Source organism: Pteronotus mesoamericanus, unplaced genomic scaffold (assembly GCF_021234165.1).
Source record: "Pteronotus mesoamericanus isolate MK-2021 breed Mesoamerican mustached bat unplaced genomic scaffold, CSHL_Meso_final contig_40, whole genome shotgun sequence".
NCBI classification, from domain to species: Eukaryota; Metazoa; Chordata; class Mammalia; order Chiroptera; family Mormoopidae; genus Pteronotus; species Pteronotus mesoamericanus.
The window spans coordinates 12,262,065-12,274,518 of record NW_026555150.1 but is presented as its reverse complement, the minus strand read 5'-3'; the positions used below and the strand labels follow the sequence as shown (position 1 = coordinate 12,274,518).

At 37.0% G+C, this 12,454-nt stretch overlaps 1 pseudogene; it reads right to left on the bottom strand.

The window, feature by feature from the left end:
• Positions 1-6,442: 6,442 nt before the first annotated feature.
• Positions 6,443-6,879, bottom strand: LOC129073342 (serine palmitoyltransferase 1-like; annotated as a pseudogene).
• Positions 6,880-12,454: the final 5,575 nt, after the last annotated feature.

Genomic DNA, 12,454 nt, shown 5'->3' with positions numbered 1-12,454 from the left:
GCATTTCTAGATGTTTTCCTTGGAGGGGACTCCTTCCTTGAGTTCAGGCACAGTAAATCAAATAAATCATTTTTCGAAATTGGTTCATTATTAAAGGATGTTCACATTAAATAACCTTTGCTTGCTCTCTGCTTTGTAGTCATCTTTCCTGAAACTCATTAGATGTTAGGGTGCTTTTCACCTTAAATCTCATATTGATGATTCTGGGTATGTCAGCCTGGATATCGTTTCTTTAATGGGTCCAACTCCTTTTGGAGTCTCAGAGGTATCTCCTTTTCCAAGGCCATTATCTAAGAAATGTAGCTCATGATATTGGGTATGGAAAAAATCATGGAGGGTATCTCACCCTCCTGTCTGCGTTTGCCATTGACCGTAAACCAGAGGTTCAGGTTGTGAGGGTCTGTGCCTCTTTGCCTGTGAAGCACTTCACTGGAGTCCAGTGCAGCCCCTTCTTCTTGCACTCATTCTGCACGTCTCTGGCCATCGTGTCCAGGCACAAGGCATAATAGGCCATGCAGTCCATGGACATAGATGCCTGTAAATATCAGGAGTTCTTGCCCATCACTATATCATTTAAACTCTTGGTGCTGGTTGCAGTTGCAGGTGGGCATGAGGATGGGCAACCCCTGGGGCATAGATGATGAATGGCTACCATAGTTTTTTGATCCACTCAACTACCAATAGGCACTTAGGCTCTTTCCAACACTTGGATATTGTAAACAGCACTGCTATGAACACAGAAGTGCATAAATTCTTTTGAATTGGTATTTCAGGGTTCTTTTTAAAAATAAATATATATATTTATTTATTTTAAAAATTTATTTATTTTTTTTTCAAATACATTTGTCTTCATTTACCTGCTACAACTTTCCCTTGCCCCACCCCCCCCACCACTCCCCCATCCTTCCCCACCTTGGCTTCCTTCACACCTATTCCTTGATCTGACCCTGCTTGCTTTCCTGGTTAGGTTCCACCTATAGGTGAGATCATGTGGTATTTGTCTTTCACTGACTGTTTCAGGATTCTTAGGGTATATATACAGCAGTGGAATCGCTGGGTGAAAACACAGTTCCATTTTTAGTTATTTGAGGAAATTCTACACTGTTTTCTACAGTGGCTGCACCAGTCTACATTCCCACCAATAATGCTGTAGGATTCTCTTTTCTCCACATCCTCACCAGAAAGTCTTTGTTGATTTATTAATGATGGCCATTATGACTAGTGTGAAGTGATATTTCATAGTAGTTTTAATTTGCATCTCTCTGATGAGTAGTGACATTGAACATTTTTTCATATGTTTATGGGCCATCTGTATGTCCTTCTTGAAGAAGTGTCAGATTACCTCTTTAAAGGTCTTGTCTCCAAATACAGAGCCATTCTGAGGTACTGGGGGTTAGGACTTCAACATATTAATTTTGGAAGAACACATTTGATCTCATAACATAATTTAATCTGGATAATTTTATGGAGATTATTGTACTAAACTGTTCAGTTTTGTGTATGTTTGAAAATATATATTAAAGAACATTTCAGAAGAGGACATAAATGTAGACTTGAACAAATACCCCATGAATAAGAAGACTCACCATTAGAAAGATTGCAATTTTCTACGTGTAAATTTATAATTTTTAACACATTGCAATAAGTTTACCTATAGTGTTTTTCTGGAACTGAATGAGTTTATATATGAAAATATGTAAACAAGAACATCTAGGAAAACTCTGGAAATGAAGAGCAATGTGGGGTGAAACAGCTTTCCTAGTTATTAAAACATACTCTGCAGCCTCAAAAATTAAAACAGTATGGAATTGGTGCATGAACATAAGAAAATAAAAATCCAAAAACAAACCCAAATGCATATAGCAATTTAATATATGATAAAGGAATATTCTCATATCAATGGGGGTAGAAATGAACTTTGTAATTAATGACAGACAACTGAGCAGCAATTTGAAAAAAGATTAAATATGATTCATACTTCACATCATATATCAAGAAAAAATCCAAATAAATCAATGATTTTTAAAAATTTTTTTAAAAAATTGGTTCATTATTAAAGGATGGTCACATTAAATAACTTTTGCTTGCTCTGTTTTATTGTCATCTTTCCTAAAACCATAAAGTTACTGAGAGAAAACCTTGAAGTGAAGAAGACCTCTCTAAATTGTTTTTTTCTTCTTTATTCTTCTTGTTTATTCTATTACACTTGTCCCAATTTTCCTCCTTTGCACTCCTCCACCCATCCCACATCCCACAGTCAATCCCCACACCATGGTCCATGTCCTTGGGTCATTCATACATGTTTTTTTTAACAAATCCTTCCCCTTCTTTCCACCATTCCCCTCCTCCCCTTCCCCTGCTCCCTTTCCCCTCTGGCAGCTGTCAGTTTGTGCCATGTTTCCATGTCTCTGGTTCTGTTTTTCTCATTATTTTATTTTGTTCATTAGATTCCTCTTATAAGTGAGATCATATGGTGTTTGTCTTTCACCACCAGGCTCATTTCACTTAGCATAATACTCTCCAGGTCCATCCATGTTGTCGCAAAGGGTAGGAGTTCCTTCTTTCTTTCTGCTGCACAGCATTCCATTGTGTAAATGTACCACAGTTTTTTTAACCCAGTCATCTACTGATGGGCACTTAGGCTGTTTCCAGCACTTGGCTATGATAAATAGCACTACTATGAACATAGGGGTGCATAAATTCTTTGGAATTGGTGTTTCAGGATTTTGGGGGTATATTCCCAGCAACATAATTGCTGGGGCAAAAGGCAGTTCCATTTTTTAATTTTTTGAGGAAATTCTATAGTGTTTTCCACAGTGGCTGCACCAGTCTGCATTCCCACCAACAGTGCACTAGAGTTCCCTTTTCTCCACATCCTTGCCAGTACCTGTTGTTTGTTGATTTATTAATGATGGCTATTTTGACAGGTGTAAGGTGATATCTCCCTGTGGTTTTAAGTTTCATCTCTCTGATGACTATTGATGTTGAGCACTTTTTCATATGTCTATGGGCCTTCTGCATGTCCTTGGAGAAGTGTCTATACAGGTCCTTTGCCCGTTTTTTAATTGGATTGTTTTTCTTCCTGGTGTGGAGTCATATGAGTTCTTTATATATTTTGGATATGAAACCCTTGTCTAATGGATCATTAGCAAATATGTTCTTCCATACAGTTAATTCCCATTTCATTTTGGTGGTTTCTTTAGCTGTGCAGAAGCTTTTAAATTTGATGTAGTCCCACTTGCTTATTTTTTTCCTTTAGTTTCCTTGCCCTAGGAGATATATTGGTAAAAAATATTGCTATGTGGGATATCTGAAATTTTACTGCTTATGTTTTCTGTTAGGACGTTTAAGTTAGGACTTTTATGGTATCATACTGTATATTTAAGATAGCAACAAAAAAGTACCTAGGAATAAATTTAACCAAAGAGGTAGAAGACCTGTACTCAGAAAGCTATAGAACACAGAAGAAATAAATTGAGGAAGATAAAAATAAATGAAGTATGCACTCTGTACATGGATTGGAAGAATTGACATCATTAAAATGTCTATACTACCCAAAGCAATCTATAGATTGAACTCAATTCTTATTAAAGTACCAATGGCATATTTCACAGATCTAGGACAAATACTACAAAAATTTATATGAAACCAAGAAGACCCCAAATTGCTTCAGCAATCTTGAAAAAAAAGAATATTTGGCAAAGGGGGTATGAGCAAACAATGGAGTAAAATTAGTCTCTTCAATAAATGGTGTTGGGAGAACTGGACTGGTACATGCAAAAAAATGAAACTAAACCACCAACTTACACCAGTCACCTGAATAAACTCAAAATGGAGAAAATACTTAAATATGTCATGATACTGTAAAAATCTTTCTATGTCTCAAAATTCAGAGGTCATTTAAAATAATTAACGAATTTCAGTACATGAAAATCAAAAACTTCTTATGGCATACAAGAACACACACATACATCATAAGCAAGTCAAAAAACAAATGAAAAAAGGGAGAAAATATTTGTAACTCATATCACAGAGGACTAATTTCCTAAATATTTAAAGAATTCTTAGATGAGGAGAAAGAACAATAACCAATATTTTATTTTGTTTATTATTATGTTTCAGGTATACAACATTATAATTTGACATTTGTATACACTACAAAGTGGTCGCCAAAAAAATCTGATTATTATCCATCATCATGCAAATTATTCTCTTTACCCCTTTCACCCATCCCTACCCTACTTCCTGGTAACCACCAATCTGTTCTCTGTATGTATGAGTTGATTTTTGTTTTGTTTTGTTCATTTGTCTGTTTTTTTTTAGATTATATGTATAAATAAAATCATAGGATATTTTTCTTTCTTGATGCTACTTATTTCACTTACAATAATACCGTCTAGGTCCATCCATGCTGTTGTAAATGGCAAGATTTCATTCTTTTTTATGGTTGAGTAGGAGTCCAGTGTGTGTGTGACATCTTCTTTATCCATTTTTAAAGCATATTTTATTGATTACACTATTACAATTGTCCCATTTTTCCCCCATTATCCCCTTCCACCCTGCACCATCCCTCGCATCAGCACCACTGTCCCCCCACCCCACCCCCTGGGTTCGTGTCCACAGGTCATACATGTAAGTTCTTTGGCTTTTCCATTCCCTACACTATTCTTAACTTCCCCCTGTCTATTTTTGTGCCTACCAATTATGCTGCTTATTCCCTGCACCTTTTCCCCCATTCTACCCCCACCCCATCCCCTCTGATAACCCTCCATGTGATCTCATTTCTGTGATTCTACTTCTGTTCTAGTTGTTTGCTTAGTTTGTTTTTATTTTTTAGGGTACAGTTGTTGATAGGTGTGAGTTTGTCGTCATTTTACTGTTCATAGTTTTGATCCTCTTCTTTTTCTTAGATAAGTCCCTTTAACATTTCATATAATATGACCTTGGTGATGATGAACTCCTTTAACTTGACCTTATCTGGGAAGCACTTTATCTGCCCTTCCATTCTAAATGACAGCTTTTTTGGAGAGAGTAATCTTGGATGTAGGTCCTTGCCTCTCATGACTTTGAATACTTCTTGCCAGCTCCTTCTTGCCCACAAGGTTTCTTTTGAGAACTCAGCTGATAGTGTTGTGGGAACTCCTTTGTACGTAACTCTCTCCTTTTCTCTTGCTGCTTTTAAGATTCTCTCTTTATCATTAATTCAGGTAATGTAATTATGATGTGCTTTGGTGTGTGCTTCCTTGGGTCCAAATTCTTTGGGACTCCCTGAGCTTCCTGGACATCTTAGAAGTCCATTCCCTTTGCCAAACTGGGGAAGTTCTCCTTCATTATTTTTTTTTCAAATAAGTTTTCAAATTCTTGGTCTTCCTCTTCTTCTGGCACCCCTATGATTCGGATGCAAGAATGTTTAATGTTGTCCCAGACGTTCCAAAGCCTCTCCTCATTTTTTCGAATTCTTCTTTCTTCTTCCTGTTCCAGTTGAATGTTTATTTCTTCCTTCTACTCCAAATTGTTGATTTGAGTCTGATTTCCTTTCCTTAACTGTTGGTTTCCTGTATATTTTGCTTTATTTCACTTTGCATGGCCTTCACTTTTTTGTCTATTTTGCGGCCATACTCAAATCACTTCTGTGAGCATCGTGATTACCAGTGTTTTGAACTCTGCATTTCATAGGTTGTCTAGCTCCTTGGTGCTTAGTTCCTTTTTTGGACTTTCAATCTATTCTTTTATTTGGGCTACATTTATTTGTCTTGGTGTGACTGTTACATTGTAAGGGGCAGAGCCTTAGGTATTCACCAGGTTGGGGCAACCGCCTTCACTGCACTGTGGTGCTGTATGTGGGGAAGGAGTCAGAGAGGGAACATTGCCACTTGTTCGGCTCCCACCCAACTTTTAGTCACTTCCCCCACTACCCACAAGCAAATTGGGCCCTTTTGATGCTGATTACCGAGTGGGCGGGTTTGCGTACGTTCAAGGACCCTGTGGCTCTCTCCAATGAATTCTGTGAGGCTGGGAGTTTCTTCCACCACCACAACCCCCATGGATTTTTACAGCCAGAGGTTTTGAGGCCTTAGTTTCCTGTGCTGGAGCCATGGGTTGGGCAGTCTGTCTTGCTCCCCAGTTGTTCCTTCGGTTGATCCGCACATGAATGTGTGATGGCCTGGTTCACCAGCTGCCACCTAGCCTGCCCAGTCCGATGCCTTGCTGTGTGCCCTCTCTGTTCCGGCTTCCTGTCTCTGCCCCTCCTACCAGTCTGGATGAATGTTTCTCCTTTAACTCCTTGGTTGTTGGACTTCCATTCAGTTCAATTTTCTGGCAGTTCTGACTGTTTTTGGTTTTTAAATTTGTTGTTGCCCTTCTTTAGTTGTGTGAGAAAGCAAAGTGTATCTACCTACACCTTCTTCCTGGCAGGAAGTCACAACTGTAGGATTCTTTAACACTAACTCTTGCCACCAAATGTGCCATAAAATCCTCTAGGTCCACAAGTCCCCACACCGTACTTTAGAGATGCTAAAGCTGCTGCCTTGACCCTAGGGTTATCCAACAATCCAAGAAAATTAAATGAGGCAAAGTTGATACATTCTTTTCCATTCACTATGATGCTGTGGTTTGGAGGACCTGAAACAATGTTGTAGTTGAGAGCAGGATGGTCTTTTGAGATAGGAAGAACAAGAGGTTCTGGTTGCCACTCTTCAATCAATTCTTCTTTTTCCTTGACTGTAAGATCAGATTGTTCTTGCAGTTTGTATGTTTGGAGAAAAGAAGTCTGATTATCCAGAGTATGAGAATGCCTTCCAAGATAAGATGATAAGCAGGAGCCTCGTACAGTGCCTGTACCATCTCTACCAGCACCCACTGTTCCGCGGTGGTTGCCATAATCAGTCACTCCTTCTTTATCCATCAATGAACACTTAGGTTGTTTCTATATCTTGACTATTGTAAACAATATTGCAATGAACACAGAGGTGCATATATCTTTTCAAATTAGGGTCTAGTGTTTTCATATTCTTAAGATGAATACAGAGAAGTGGAATAGCTGGATCATATAGTAGATTTATGCTCATTTTAAAAAGAGGTTTTCATACTCTTTTTCCATAGGTGCACTAATTTACATTTCCACCAACAGTATATGGGGGCTCCCTTTTCTCCATATCCTCTCTAAAACTTGTTATTTTTTCTGTTTTTGTAAACAGCCATTCTAACATGTATGAGGTGATACCTCATTGCAGTTTTGATTTGTATTACCATACACAAAAATTAACTCAAAATGGATTAAAGACTTGAATGTAGGAACTAAAATTTTAAATTCATAGAGAAAAAACATAGGAAGCCCTTAACATTGGTATTAGTGATATTGTTATAGCTATGACTCCAAAGACAAGGGAAGAAAAATTAAAAAAAAACAAATGGGGCTACATCAAACAAACAAACTCTTGCACAGTGGAGGCATTTATCAACAAAATGAAAAGGAAACCTACTGAATTGGGGAAAAATTTGTAAATCATTCATCCAATAAGACATTATATCCAAAACATATTAAGAACTCAGACAACTGAACAACAATAAAAAACAAACAAAAAACCTGATTGAAAAACAGCAGAAGACCAAAATTGACATTTTCTCAAATAAGAATACAGATGAGCAATAGGCACATGAAAAGATGTTCAATACCTAATATTTTTAAAAAGGGGTATCAAGCTTCATGAACAAATAATTCAGAGAAATCCAAATGACGCTTAAACATCTAAAAAGACTCTCAACTTCTTTAGTAATATAAATAATTCTAATTTAAAACTATACTGAGATTCTTTTTCTCACTTATTAATTTGGCAAAAATCTAAAAGTTTTACATCACACTCCATTACTGAGCCTATAGAAAATAGGCACTGTCATATATTGTTGGTGGGACTGCAAATTGGCACAACACGTATATTAGTTTGGTGGATCAGCCATAACTAAGTACTACGGACTGGGTGGCTTAAACAACAGAATTTATTTTCTCACAATTGCAGAAGCTAGAAGTCTGAGATCAAGATGCCAGCAGGATTGGTTTCTGCTGAGGTCTCTCTTCTTGACTTGTAGGTGGCCATCTTTTTCATCATTGTTTCTTCAATGATCTTCCCTCTATACATGTCTGTGTTCTAATCTCCTTTACTCATAAACAATAGTTAGACTGGATTAGAGCCTGCCCTCATGACTTAATTTCAACTTAATTACCTCTTTATAAGTCCTATCTCCAAATACGGTCACATTCTGTGTATCTGGAGGTTAGAATTTCAACACAAGAGTTTTGGAGGACACAATTAAACCTATAACAACTATTATGGAAGGAAATTTAGAAATAGCTATCAAAATGAGCAATACATTACCTTTGACCAGATTCTGCTTCTGGAAATCTATTGCACAACTATACTTGTACACATATAAAATAATATACATCCAAGGGTATCCATCTCAACCTTGTTTATAACAGCAAAGTGTTGGAAACAATCCATGTCCACCAGTAGGGGACTATTTGAGTAAAGTGTGCATCACTGACGCACGCAAAATTATGAATTAGTAAAAAGAAATGAGGAAGCTTCCCATGCAGAGCTAAAGAGAGATCACATGATATGTGAAATAAGAAAAAGAAGGCAGAAAACAGTCTAATAGTATGCTACCTACATCTGAGAAATGCATTTATATTTGCTTGTATAGTACCTATATTAAAAAACACTGAAGGCTAAATAACAACAACAAAAAAAGTAATAAAACTTATTAATGATGAGGTTCAATGGGGGTACAGAATGAAGGTGGCCGTAAGTAAAAGTGAGGCTTTTCTATATATTCCTTTTTCTAAAGTTTTCATTCCTAAATTATGTAAATTCAAAAACAATTAATACTATATATAAAGCTTCCTAGTTCAGCCATGAAATTTCTAGTACAGTATGAAACTCTAGTCCTTTTTCTTTTGAAAATGACTATTCTCTATTTATTGAGGCTTCATCTAAGGTTTTCAATTGTGCTCTTGTGAAAGAAAATCCCCAGGGGTTGCAAATGCTTTCTTTCTTTTTATTTTTGTTTGAAGGAAAGCACTGAGTTTGAGAGGACTAGAGAGTTGGATTTGATGTTGACCAAATAAGAGACTGCCCAGTTGCTATTGATCACTAACACTTGGCAGCACAAACACCCTTGTGTCCAATTCAAGCAAACAGAAGTGTGCCCCGCTGAAGGTGGGGCATTTGGGTGGGGTTGGGGTGAGGGACCACAGTGCAGTGCATCCAGCTGGGAGTGAGATTCCTTGAGAAAACTCCCTTCCTGTCACAGCACCCACAGCACTCTGAGCCTGCTCCCAGTCCAACAACCTCTCCGAGAATGCTGCATTTAAAAGTGCAGTTTTTGGATGATTCCCAGAAGATTTTTGTGGTTGATGTAAGTGGAAATTACATTGCTATTATTCCTTTATTATTCATTCAATAATGGTCATTTTTGGACAGCCCATTAGCCAGCAATGTTATGTCTTCTTTAGGAATGAATGACGGAGGACTGTGGTTTTTAGCTTTGGAAAAAGAAATCTGTATTTAATATCACAATGCAGTTCATGTTTTTTTTTATTAACCTTTCTTCCAGAACAGGTTCTTGTTTCTCAAGGGACAGAAAAAGCAAATTTTAAAAATATGCTAAATATTTGTAAAAAAGACAAAACAACAGTAACGTAGTTGTCCTATCTGAAAAGGTATTACTGCTTATTGAAATAATTTGCCTGTGAGTCTCACCCCATGAACATTTACGGGGAGAAGCTGGTTCTGAGGAAAAAGAGAAGGAAAAAGCTACCCTCTTTTTCTGAAGAAAATCTGTGAGGTTGGGATAGAATTATGCAGTTATAATGAGGGCTTCAGGAAGTAAAGACAAGTGTGAAAGTGGAAAATAAGATAAGAGACTATTTAGTTTGATTTAGCACTTGCAATTCAGGGTTCTTAATATCATTCCTAGCTACAAGATGATTGTTCACAATTATACCTGATCTTTTCAAGAAAGAAGAAATGTATTAAGCACATCATTTGGGGCTCATCTTCCAATATCATAAGATACATGCATTTTGATGTCAAGTTTTATGCATGAACATTTTGAAATCTATGATTTTATTAAAACAAAAAATGCAATTTTCTCTATTTACATTAGCTAATGACAAAGAACAAAAAGTTCATTTTCTTTTAAATTTATACAAAATGCTGTTTTTTTCTTTTATACAAAAACCAACAACTGCTTTGGGGTGTGTAGGTAACCCATTTTTCAAATGACTGTTTGATTTTTATTTGAATCATGTGCTTGTGGGTGATGACTTCATGGGTTCAGATGCTGTTTTTCTGTCTCTTCCTTTCACTTCTATTTGCAAAAGACATTTCTATGTCCATGGACCTGAATAATTTGTTTTTGTAACAAATAGCTTCCATTAGAGGTATGAGGCATTTCTTATTCTTTCTTGGAACTATATTTAAGGAGTGGAAAATGTCTTTTGAGTAGTTTATCCATTTGCAGGCTAGTGGTGTACACTCACAGTGCTCCAGAACCTGAATTAGTGAGCTGGGTATTCAAAAGACATTGCTTTAGGCTAACATTTTAATAGATATTTCAAGCAACTCAAAGAGCAGTCTTTGACCAAAACTGACAGAAGAGCTTTCTGAATGTGGAGTTCAAATTCAGATCCAATTAAATGGGGGGTAGGCGGTACAGCACCATAGCCTCACAAAATTTTCCTTCTGAGGAGCTGATTCTAGCAACTTGAAGCCAGCATGATTTGGCTTCAAGTCAGATTGTTTCTTTCCAGCTGCAACACATTGTGTTCCTTGGGAAGATAATAAGAGAGATTTGATACCCAGCAATTCGGGTGTCACAACATTTGATTCCTTTTGCTCTGTAGAAGGCTATTCTGTAAGTAGCAATAATGGTGTTACCGAGAGTGGCAATAGCACTAACTGTAGTGCCATGAGCAGTTTTATGCTGAGGGAAATTGAACCTTAAGTTAGCAGCCAGTTATCCAACAGGATTTTCTCTCTTTGATGATGTTGATGACAGTGATGATGATAATGATAAAAATAATACTGAGTTACAAATGAATAACACTTTAATATTTACAAAGCATTTTCATATCCATTAGTTCATTTGATCCTTCATTCCATCTTGTGAGTGAAGGTAAGAAAAAGATCAATCTTTTTCTATTTTGCAAACTAAGATATAGGGCTCAGGGAACTTAAGTGACTTTTGCAGGACTACACAGCATATAAATGCAGAGCTGGGGCTTCCAATCCAGAGCTCTCCCTGCTATTCAATATACAGTTTGATCCAGAAGACCTATCTGTTCATAGCCTTCTAGTCCTATAATATTGCTCAGACACATTATTTATTTTCTGTTGCTCTCAAAGGGCATAGAATTTGGCATATAGTCAGCCTTTGATGACTGGTGTGCTCTGAGGAGGTATGTGAAAAATAATGGTTCCTAAAGGTCAGAGAGAACATGGCATGAATCTTTTCTCTGATTCAAAAGCTTAAAAGACAACCAAAACATTTTGTCTTTTATTAATACTAATATCTTAAACAGGATGAAGGAATGCTTGGAACCATAATGGAGAGAACCATTAACAGCTAAGGAAAGCCATATGGAGGAGCTTTTGATACCAAAATTGATTGAAATCTCAAGAGGCATGGGTCATTCCCAGGGAGAATTGTTTTTTAAGATAACATTTTAAGAAATAGTTGGCTGCAAGGGGAGAAATAATGGAGTCTTGGGCATTGGTATTGATTTTACAGAAAGTACAATAATAGAAATATGAAAAGGACACATGATCAGGTAGAATAATGTCTTTTGAGTAATGCTAATTAGCATCCAGAATCTCTTACTCTACCCCTAGTGGCATATCTTGGTGAATTTGCTGGTGTCCAAAATCTGGCACGGGCCTACAGACTCAGAAGTCTGATTTGTCAGCACTCCACAAAAACTGAAGGGAGAGACTGATATTTAAAATAAGGATGTCAGTGTCACCATTTACAGTAGTATTAGGGACACTAAGATCCTCTCATCAGTTATATTGAATTTCAAATATCAGAAGAGTCAGATTGAAAAGAATTAAACTTATGATTCTAATATTAGATGGCCTGATAATATATCCATCTCCACAATGATCCTATCATTGAGACCTATTAGTCATGCATTCATTCATTTAGTTATCTTTTAAATAAATTAGAATATGTTCCAGGCCCTGTCTGGGCACATTAGACTACCATATGGGTAGGTAAAATTCTTGAGCAAAGGCACACTGTCGCCCAGACAGTGTTGGCTGTTAGGTACCAACTGTGGCTTCAGTGATTTTTTTTTTCCTCTCTCATTGCATGGTTGAAAAACCCCCTTTGTCATTGACCTGTCTTTCACTTGTTAACACCTTTAACTGTTTTACTGGCAAAAGTGACTGGACAG